Below are 11269 nucleotides of genomic sequence, written 5' to 3'. Positions count from 1 at the left end.
AGGCAGAAATTGGCAGCTTGGCAAAGCAACCAGCAAAGCAAGATCAGGTATATCCTGCCTTCAAGAAACTCACTTCAAGTGCAGGGTCATAGGTTAAATTAAAAGGATGAAAAAATATATACAAACAATTTTTTAAAGACAGAAATGACTGTAGTATCAGAAAACGTAGGCCTCAGAGCAAAGAAAATTACTAAAAACAAAGACATTACATAATGAGAAAAGAGTTCATCAGGAAGACCTAACAGTTTTAACTATGTACACATCAAACAGTAGAACCTCACGATACATGAGAGGAGAAATAGAAAAAACCACAACTGAAGTTAGGACTTCAACATCTTCCTCTCGGCAATAGAATTACTAAAAGAAAATCAGCAAGGATACAGAAAATCTGGACCACGTGGTCATGCAACAGGATTTAATTGACATATATAAAAGACTCCAACAACAGTAAAATAAACACATTTTTTTCCTAGTGCTCATGGAATACTGACCAAGGTAGATTATATTCTGGTCCATAAGACAAACTCAGCAAAAAATGTTAAATTGTAAAATGGTCAAGGATATAAGAGACAATTGAAGAACTATTCCAGATTGAAGGGACATGATAACAAAATTCAGTGCCTGTTCTAGATGCAGTCAGGACCTACCTATTGGGACAGGGAGCAGCCTTTGAACAGGATCTGTAGGTGAGAAGGCAGTGTTGCATCAAGGTTATATGGGGATTACATAGGAGAGTGTTCTTGTTTGGAGATAATACAGGAGAATTTAGAGGGGATAAAGCAACACATCTGTAGTTTATATTCAGGTGGTTCCTAAAAACTAATGATAATGAGTTTGCACACACATACAGACATTATAGAAAGAGAAAGAGAATAATGAATTAATGCAGTGAAATGTTAAAAGGTTGAGAATCTGAGTAAAGGAGATACGGATGTTGTTTTTGCTGTTCTTCCAACTTTTTCATAACTTTGAGATTATTTCAACATAAATTATTTTGAAACAGTGAAAGTTAAATATATATATATTAGCAAAAGCTGGAGAATTCCATTCACTAAAAGAAACACAAAGTAGATTCTTCAGACAAGACTCATGTAGTTATAGATATTTCAACAATCCAGTACTTCTGCAAGGAGAAATTAGTAGGCCAACCAGTGGAACAGACCCACATGTATTTAGATATTTAACTCATGACAAATTATCAACAGTGCTGTGTTAATCAGATATTTACATGGAGAAAGAATATTGGCCCCTTCTCACCCCATTCACTGCATATCCCATTTTCACAAAGGATGCCATGAGATTTAGATTCACAGTCAGGAGATAGACAGCATCCTCCCCACTTCTTTACTGATCAGAGGTTACCATTGTAGCACTTCAAGCTGTGGGCAGGATTAAGAAATTGTACCTTTGGCATGGAAATCAGGGTTTCAGGATAGGACCAGCAACAATGGGCTACCCCCAGATGGCTGCACAGCAGAGTACCAGAGCTAATGGGTTCAAACACAGGAGACTCGACATAGTGACTGAAGCTGGCAGACCTACCTGCAAGCTTATGTGACACACCACCAGAGTCTGCCACACTGGAATGGAGGATCCCTCGCCATAATCTGGAAGTTCTGGGTACGTGGGTAGAGGCAAGGGCCAGTTGGCTCTTCCTGTTCCAGTGACTCCAGTTGAATTCACAGGAACACAAACCGATGAGCTCCCCTTGGTCTGGGTTAGGTCTTATCTATTACTACCTCCATATCGCCAGTGCCTGGCATAGGGTAAGTGTATTGACTCAGGCTGCTGTAACAAAGTACCGTAGACTGAGAGGTTTAAGCACAGGAATCTGTCTTCTCATAATTCCAGAGGCTGGAATTCCTTTGTTGGTGGGGTTGGTTTCTTCTGAGGTTTTCCTCCTTGACGTGTAGATGACCATCTTCTCCTTGTGTTTCTACCTGGTCTTCCCTCTGTGTGTCTGTGTCCAGATTTCCTCCTTTCATTAGGACACCAGTCATACTGGGTTAGGGCCCACCCTAATGACCTTAATCATCTCTTTGAAGACCCTGTCTCTAAATACCATCCCATTCTGTAGTCCTGGGGGTTAGGACTTCGACATATGAATTTGTTGGGGGCAAGGCACAAAGCAGCCCATAATAGTAGCCATTTGAGACTCTATGCTAACTAAATAAATGAATGAGTGTCTCTGTCTCTTCTGTGAGAGAAGGTTTCAAGCCCAGTTGCCTGAACTGAGAGCATGTGGGCATTTATGACTGTCCTGGACCCTTCCTGTTCAACCAGTGAGACAAAGTAGAGGGTGCAGCTGTCCCCAATGGGACACCAGGGAGCCAAGCTACGTGCTGATACAATCTACTTGTTAGGGCTACTGCCTTGATGTCTTCAACTTTGCAGCACTAAACGTTGAGGCTAATTTTCTAAGTGCCAAGGAGGCTTCCAGGGGTCAAGTTAAGTCACCTTTGGAAATTAACCCTTACTATTCCCCAAATTCTGTAGAAAACATTTAGACACACACAAAAACCACGCTAATAAAGACTTTCATTGTCAAGATATGTGGTAGAACAAGCTGACCTATAGCCATTATTTTTATTTATTTATTTACTTTTTATTGAAGGATAATTTCCATGTCAATACAACCATTATGGCGAGTATCCTAATTTCAAATACACAATTCAGTTGTCTTCACATATATCCTTGCAGTCATGGGAGCACATGCCCAAATTTTGGTAACTGAGAAAACTGTGGTAAAGAACCTGGAGAGTAAAATACTAAACCTGGTCCTACTCACCACCTGTAAATATGCATGCTTTGAAGTTAGTCATCTCACCCGTCCCTTCAAGTCTTAAGGTTGCTTGTCTCTAGATACCCTTCAGTTCAGTTCAGTCGTTCAGTCGTGTCTGACTCTTTGCGACCCCATGAATTGCAGCACGCCAGGCCTCCTGTCTGTCCATCACCAACTCCCGGAGTTCACTCAGACTCATATCCATCAAGTCGGTGATGCCATCCAGCCATCTCATCCTCTGTCGTCTCCTTCTCCTCCTGCCCCCAATCCCTCCCAGCATCAAAGTCTTTTCCAGTGAGTCAACTCTTCGCATGAGGTGTCCAAAGTACTGGAGCTTCAGCTTTAGCATCATTCCTTCCAAAGAAATCCCAGGGTTGATCTCCTTCAGAATGGACTGGTTGGATCTCCTTGCAGTCCAAGGAACCCTCAAGAGTCTTCTCCAACACCACAGTTCAAATGCATCAATTCTTTGGCGCTCAGCCTTCTTCACAGTCCAACTCTCACATCCATACATGACCACAGGAAAAACCATAGCCTTGACTAGGCGGACCTTAGTCGGCAAAGTAATGTCTCTACTTTTGAATATACTATCTAGGTTGGTCATAACTTTTCTTCCAAGGAGTAAGCGTCTTTTAATTTCATGACTACAGTCACCATCTGCAGTGATTTTGGAGCCCCCAAAAATAAAGTCTGACACTGTTTCTACTGTTTCCCCATCTATTTCCCATGAAGTGATGGGACCAGATGCCATGATCTTCATTTTCTGAATGTTGAGCTTTAAGCCAACTATTTCACTCTCCTCTTTCACTTTCATCAAGAGGCTTTTTAGCTCCTCTTCACTTTCTGCCATAAGGGTGGTGTCATCTGCATATCTGAGGTTATTGGTATTTCTCCTGACAATCTTGATTCCAGCTTGTGCTTCATCGAGCTGAGCATTTCTCATGATGTACTCTGCATATAAGTTAAATAAGCAGGATGACAATATACAGCCTTGACGTACTCCTTTTCCTATTTGGAACCAGTCTGTTGTTCCATGTCCAGTTCTAACTGTTGCTTCCTGACCTGCATACAGGTTTCTCAAGAGGCAGGTTAGGTGGTCTGGTACTCCCATCTCTTTCAGAATTTTCCACAGTTTCTTGTGATCCACACAGTCAAAGGCTTTGGCATAGTCAATAAAGCAGAAATAGATGTTTTTCTGGAACTCTCTTGCTTTTTCCATGATCCAGCGGATGTTGGCAATTTGATCTCTGGCTCCTCTGCCTTTTCTAAAACCAGCTTTAACATCAGGGAGTTCATGGTTCACATATTGCTAAAGCCTGGCTTGGAGAATTTTGAGCATTACTTCACTAGCATGTGAGATGAGTGCAATTGTGCGGTAGTTTGAGCATTCTTTTGCATTGTCTTTCTTTGGAATTGGAATGAAAACTGACCTTTTCCAGTCCTTTGGTCACTGCTGAGTTTTCCAAACTTGCTGGCATATTGAGTGCAGCACTTTCACAGCATCATCTTCCAGGATTTAAAATAGCTCAACTGGAATTCCATCACCTCCACTGGTTTTGTTCATAGTGATGCTTTCTAAGGCCCACTTGACTTCACATTCCAAGATCTCTGGCTCTAGATTAGTGATCACATCATCATGATTATCTGGGTCATGAAGATCTCTTTTGTACAGTTCTTCCGTGTATTCTTGCCACCTCTTCTTAATATCTTCTGCTTCTGTTAGGTCCAGACCATTTCTGTCCTTTATCGAGCCCATGTTTGCATGAAATATTCCCTTGGTATCTCTAATTTTCTTGAAGAAATCTCTAGTCTTTCCCATTCTGTTGTTTTCCTCTATTTCTTTGCATTGGTCGCTGAAGAAGGCTTTCTTATCTCTTCTTGCTGTTCTTTGGAACTCTGATACCCTTGCTCCTTTATATTTAAAAAAAATCATGGCTTTTATACTCATTTATCGCTTCATATTTTAATCATTTATTATTTTGACCAAGATTTATTCATTCAGTATTCTTTCATCTGATCAGTATTACTGATTGTTTACTATGTGCTAAGCATTGTTCTAGACCTCATGTACAGCAGTGAAAGGAGGTTTCTGCTACCATGAAGCTTATGTATTAGTGGGGAAGATAGATGCTAAGTAAATAATAGCAATAATAATTGAAAAAGTGTAATTGAAAACCATGTGAGGATCAGAGATACAATCCAGCTGAAGGGAACAGAATATGCAAAAGCCCTGAGGTAAGAACAAGAGTGAAAGGATATTTGTTCTTGTAAACAAGTAACTTCTCCATTATTCCTTTCATGAGTTTAGACTTGGATCATGGCTACTCTTAAGCTTCATCCTCTAACTTGAAGCATCTCAAGTCCTCTTGATAAAAATAACTTTGTCTTTTTTGAATTCCCAGTACTTAACACTTATCATGCGTCAGGTACCCTGCTAGGCACTTTATATGCATTTCCTCCTTTAATCCCTACAGCAACCTTGTTAGGGATGGTACCATTTTACAGGCAAGAAAACAGGTTCAGAAAGACTAGATGACTCACCCGAGATCACTCAAGAAGGAAGTGAGAGACAGGGATTTGACTCATCCAGGCATGTGCCATGCCACTTCTGGCTACACTCTGTTGGCTACAACCATTATCCACCATCTGAGGTACATGACCCTTGACCTAAAACAGTGCCTAAATTCAGGGAGGCTCTGAGGGAGTCCTCAGGCTCTTCTAAGGAACCTTTCAGTTCTGCCAGTTTATTGGTTCCAAATGCCTTTTGGGACCAGAGCCAGGTTGACTTCATCTGCATCTGAAGGGAGGATTTTTTTTTTAATAGAGGTGCTAAGGTTTGAACCCCAAGGCTGAAAAATCATTTGCTTCTTTAGGAAATCTCCCTCAGGTGAGCAGCCAGGAAAAGGTTAGGTTTATCCAGCCTGACCTTCCTGATGTAAGCAGTCTGTGCTTACAGGTAACTTTCAGAAAGTGGAGAATTCATCACACATTATTTTGCTAGTCCTAGTATTGGGGAACCTTCTTTCTTCTTTGCCTGAATTCTGCTCTTCCCAAACTTTGGTCACCTGAAGAAAGTCATCCGGTGTCAACCAATACTATATGGCTGAAAATTCTTATAGCTGATAATTTCACATCCATTTCCTGGAACCGTGCTTCTTTGTCTGGTTTTTGTAAGGGAAATAAAAGCACAAGCAGAGCACCTTAGAGTACAAATCATAAAACTGTTTTTGTGTGTGCGCCTCATTATCTTCAAAACTCTGTGTGCCTCATTATATTCACTTTGCAAAAAGATCAAAGGCACAGAAAGAGAAAAATGGAAAGAGGAACAGGGGAGGAAGCATCTGATAGAGACAGAAAGAGAAAGAAGAAAGATTAGGTCAAATATGGGCTCTACTGACTGTGGTTCTGAATTTTTAAAACCCACTTTCACTCTTGCTCAAAAGAACCATAGAGAAAATTTTCCCTTACCAAGGGCAGTTTGTACCTTCATTGGCCCAAAAGATCCAGGGAAGTTTTAATCCTTAATGCACAAAAATTCCCCAAGAGCCCAAGAAAAGCTTTTTTGCTGGATTGTGATAGAAAACCCACTCCTTTATGTATAATTGAAGACATTTAGGGCAGCATTACAACCCTTGCTGCTTATACACCGCCTCCAAACCCTTGCTAAAGTGCAGCTTTCCCAGGAAGCTCTCTTAAGCAATTAAAAATGGTTATTCTACTGCCTAGAAAGAGTCTGAGCTCATCCCAGCCTTTGCAATTTCAACAACACATTAAGGAGTCATTCACTTCACTTGTACTCATTCTACAAACTTTTCTCAAACTGTGCTTGCTGAACATGGAGATGAGGCACATTACATTTTTTTCCCAAGATAAATAGTGAAATGATTATTTTTGATAATTTCCTCTTAGTTTCTCCAGTTGATTTCTAATTTGCCAAATGTAGGAGGTAAAGTTGTGTGTGGTCTCTACCCACCTCAGGAAAAATTTGCTTCTGAAATTTAATACTGGAATCTGCATCTTCCACATAGAAGATTTAATTTCATTCATAGCAAATGTTGTCCTGAAAGGGGTGTTAATTTGCATTTCATCTCTGATAAGCACAATTCTCCAAAAATGGAAGGAAACGATGGTTAGACTTTGTAGTTCAGAGCAGTTTTATTCAATGTGTGATCTACAAACCAGAAGCACCAGAAGGGCCTAATATTTTATAGAAATAAAAAAGCACTGCTTCAGAGCAGTGATAACCCAGTTAAAGGAATTTTTGCCTCCCAGAAAGCACTGAAGATATTTCTGGTTGTCACCATTGGAAGTGAGGATCCTATTGGCTTCTAGTGGGTAGAAGCCAGGAATGCTTCTCAACATTCTTTATGGCACAGGACAGTCCCCACAACTAAAGAAATATCTGACTCAAAATGTCAATAGTGCTGCCCTTGAGAAACCCTTAATTGGGATAGTAAATTGGAAATAGTGGGGTGGGAGTGAGGAGAGTAAAAAGAAAGTGTTTCAAGATGATAAACAATAGAAGTAAAAGAGAAAGAAAAATATTGGCAAGAGAGTCATGGAACTTGGGCTGTGATCATGGGGGCTGCATGCCCTTAAGGAAGTCATTTACTCTCTGTTTCATTTTACACATTTTATAAATGAAGGGAAAGATTGAACCAAAAGAATGGGATTCTTATCCCTAAGATTCTTTTCAGAATAAATGCATTATAACTTAGGCAGTATTTCTCAGCTAAAGTTATCCAAAGATCACCTCACTATGTTTGCTGTCTCTGGCATCTTTGCACTTAAAATTTTTACTTTAATGTATTTTTCTATTTTTAAGATATATTTTTAAAGGCAGTGTTATGTCACTGGTCATTAATTTATAGCCACTCCTGCTTGTCTTAACTGGAAGTAGGCACCATTAAAAGAAATTCTGGCAAACTAGAACATCTTTTCACGTTAAGCAATTATATTTCTTTTGTGGGTTGTCATGTCTTCTGCTCTTATGTATTGGGGTCTGATGAATTTGTATGAGCTTGTTATATATTAAAGATATTAACCTGTTAAAAAAAATTAAAGCAATGTTATTAAAGTCTAGCTAGACTGAGAGGCTTGAAGCCAGCCCTGGCAGAAGAATAAATGATGTTTAAGAAAAAGAGAGAAAATGTCTACAACCAATGTGACTAACTATAGAGAAAATACAAGATAGATAAATTATTAGAGCCAGTAAGAAAGTTCAGCAAGATTATTGTGTAAAATAACAACATACAAATAGCAGTAAAATTTCAACATCCCAAGAGCTACCAGTGAGAAAATGCATTAGGAAAAAATATATCCTATTCAGATAGCAACAAAAAATGTACTGTGCCTAGAAATAGACCTTTATAAGAAAAAAAGTGTAAAATATTAGATACCCAAAAAAGATCCTAGATAAAATATAAACTAGAGAAGACTTAGAAATGTTATCGTTTTTTGTTCCTGTCCATGTAATATATATGTATGTGTTTCAGAAGACATTAAAAGTGATTATGAATTTTCTAAGCCAGTTTTACAAATAAAAATTATGAGGAGGGTTTACCATATTTTATCACATCATACAAACTCATAGCATTAAAAACCTGAAGTACTAGTTTAGAAACTTGCTATCAAACAAACCTTCAATCATAAATGATTTGGGGAAACTAGCTCATTATTTGGAGAAAGCAATGGCACCCCACTCCATTACTCTTGCCTGGAAAATCCCATGGACGGAGGACCCTGGTAGGCTGCCATCTATGGGGTCACACAGAGTCGGACACGACTGAAGCAACTTAGCAGCAGCAGCAGCAGCAGCAGCATGAGAAAAGTCATGGCCTATAAATAAATGAATGTGTGTGGTTGTGTTTCAATAAAACTTTATTAACAAAATAAACAGTGAGCCATATATCCTCAGGCTGGATGTAAAACACTCCAAATAATCTACCAGGTCAGAAAATAGGGTGGGAAAATGTGAGGAGGGTCTCTAGAGTTCAACAGAATGTATCCAGCATCTCTTCTCCAACCACCCCATCAAAAATATGAAGCACCCCACTCCCCTCAGAGATACAGAGAAGAAGCTAGTGGTTACCAATGGGAAGAGTGGCACAATGGAGGTAGAGAATGAAGAGGTACAAAGCACTGTCCATAAAATAAATACGCTACAAGGATAGATTGTGGTCTTCCCTCATAGCTCAGTTGGTAAAGAATTTGCCTGCAGTGCAGGAGACCTGGGTTCAATTTCTGGGTCGGGAAGATCCCCTGGAGAAGGAAATGGCAACCCACTCTAGTATTCTTGCCTGGAGAATCCCAGGGACAGAGGAGCTTGGCAGGCTACAGTCCATGGGGTCACAAGAGTCGGACACGACTTAGTGACTAAACCACCACAAGGATATATTGTACCAAACAGGAATATAGCCAATATTTATAATAACTCTAAATGGAGTATTATCTGTAAATATTTTGTATCTCTGTTGCACACCTGAAACTAAAATAACATTGTAAATCAACTGTACTTCAATATAATATAGAGGGTAAGAGGCAGTGGGAAGGCTCTAGTAAACAGTCCCATGACTTGTCATTGGCTGAGTCCTTGCCAGGAAAGAAGAGGGATCTTTCTTCTTCCTGTTGGGCTCTATTATCTTCACAGGGCATGAGAGCTACTGCTTCTGGCCCCCCACCTCTGTTTAATTGAAAAGTAAAGTGAAAGTTTTTGTCGCTCAGTCGTGTCCAGCTCTTTGTGACCCCATAGACTGTAGCCCACCAGGCTTCTCTGTCCATGGGATTCTCCAGGCAAGAATACTAGAGTGGGTAGAGCCATTCCCTTCTCCAGAGGATCTTCCCAACCCAGGGATCAAACCCAGGTCTCCTGCATTGCAGGCAGATGCTTTACCATCTGAGTCACCAGGGAGCCTTATTTTCAGAAACTATTTAATTGAAGTTTCTGATTATTTTTTATAGCAGGTTCATCCATGAGTTGCAGAGTATAGTCCAAAACAGAGCATTCTTATATATTATCAGGATATATATGTCATCCAATCAGCAAGGAAAATGATGGGATAGATACAGTTCTCTGGTACGATGGAGGATGAATGGGAAAAGGATTGTATTTTAAGTCAGAGAGTTTGTGTTTTATCCCCCTCCGTCGTCATGTGGCTTTACAAATTAACAGTCCATAATCTCTCTCCCCCTCATATTCCCTCTCCCACGTTTTGCTCGTTTTTGCCCCCTTGTAAGAGGATCAAAACTGTTGGAAATTTGAAAGGTAAATGATTTTCTAATCATATTAGCCAAAAAGACACAGTTCTTTTGTAGCAAACTCCTGAGACCACAGCAGTTACTTTATGGCTAAAGCAGGGTAGTTGAGACTAATGCAAAATTTGGCAGCAAGCACACTGGACTTCTTACCCATTCCTAAGATCTGGAACCTTTCCCTTGCATTGTCACAGATCAGCAGATTCTCAGTCAACATCTCTTTCTTTCTTTCTCTACCCCCCGCCTTACTCTCTCCCTCCCCTTACTCTCTCCCTCTCTCCTCCTCTCTCTCTCTCCTGTTTCTCTCCCTCTCACCTCCCTCCCTTTCTCTCTCTCTCTTCCTTTCACCTTGCTTCCCTCCTTCTATAATATTATGGAATCCTAGTTCTTGCCTGGAGAATCCCAGGGACGGGGGAGCCTGGTGGGCTGCCGTCTTTGGAGGTCGCACAGAGTCGGACACGACTGAAGTGACTTAGCAGCAGCAGTAGCAGCAGACATAACTAAGACCAGAAAGCATACATTCAGCATCACCCTCATTGAGTATTGTAGTTCTGGGGATCTGTCTAGCATTGAGAAGTTGTTCTTTGAATACATCTCATTTCATCTAATTTGAATCATCTCATTTCTGTAGTCCATTTAATCTGTGATTGTTTCCTTGGGCTAAACTTTAATTTTACCTTTGGTACATATCTTATACTGTAATTTCTGAGCCAGCAAGTCTGAGTTTTCTCTGCCTTTCAAAGACAGGTATCTACCCTATAAGGTCATGAGTCATAAAGAAAATGCATAAATGCAGTTTAACTCTCTGATTTAAAATGCAAAGACAAGCATCTACCCTATAAGGTCATGAGTCATAGTCACAAATGCTGGTCACTGGGTACAGAAAATGTCCGTGACAGCATTTTCCATGTTTTGTTTAGTAACAGAAACCCACTAAAAATAACATAAATACCTGATTATCAGGAAATGGTTACCTAAGTAGTAATCCATCTAATAGAAAATGATGCAGACTATGAAAATACCTGCAAAGAATGTTAAGAGTGATATAAAATACATGCATGTAGAAAGAGAATTAGAAGGTAATAATCCCTTATTTCCATGGTGGTTAACATTGGATGGTAGGATACAGGTGATATTTCTCTTATTTATGCTTCCATTCATTTCCCAACTTTTCTAGAAAGAATATATATTACTTTTACATTTGGAAAATAAAACTTTTTTTCTGAAGTCAAA

This window comes from Oryx dammah, unplaced genomic scaffold, assembly GCF_014754425.2.
Source record: "Oryx dammah isolate SB20612 unplaced genomic scaffold, SCBI_Odam_1.1 HiC_scaffold_12, whole genome shotgun sequence".
In the NCBI taxonomy this organism is placed as follows: domain Eukaryota; kingdom Metazoa; phylum Chordata; class Mammalia; order Artiodactyla; family Bovidae; genus Oryx; species Oryx dammah.
Note: the sequence above shows the minus strand (reverse complement) of the source record.